Below are 520 nucleotides of genomic sequence, written 5' to 3' on the forward strand. Positions count from 1 at the left end.
TATTTTTCTTCGTAATTAAAAAATAAATCAGATTTCCTTTTCAATGAAAAACAAAACATCAATATCATTAACCCATTTATATGTCCTACTGCTGCGAATGGGTCATCTCTCAGGCCTACCGAGGGTTTAGGCCCTTTCTGCAGATTTATTCACGATGTTTTCCTTCACCGAAAAGCTCATGGCAAATTTCAAATTAAATTTTGCACATAAATTTCGAGAAAATCAGAGGTGTGAGCCCGGATTGAACCCTCGGGCTGTTCTTGAGAAGCAGTAGGTCACCGCTAGGCTACTACGGACACTAAAAAAAGAATTACTTATTTTTTTACGTAAAACACAATAAACAACATACTGGTCATAAGACGAGAGACAGTTGGGCTGTTAACAGATTGACTGCATGTTTGCAGTTAATGCGTGAAGTCGTAAACAACTTCATGCAACCGAGACCACTACTTTTTTCGTTAATTACGCCTTCACGCCTTAACTGCAAATATGCAGTTAATCTGTTAGCAGCCTTATTCGA

Source organism: Hyposmocoma kahamanoa, unplaced genomic scaffold (genome assembly GCF_003589595.1).
Source record: "Hyposmocoma kahamanoa isolate Upper Pololo Valley unplaced genomic scaffold, ASM358959v1 220, whole genome shotgun sequence".
NCBI lineage: Eukaryota > Metazoa > Arthropoda > Insecta > Lepidoptera > Cosmopterigidae > Hyposmocoma > Hyposmocoma kahamanoa.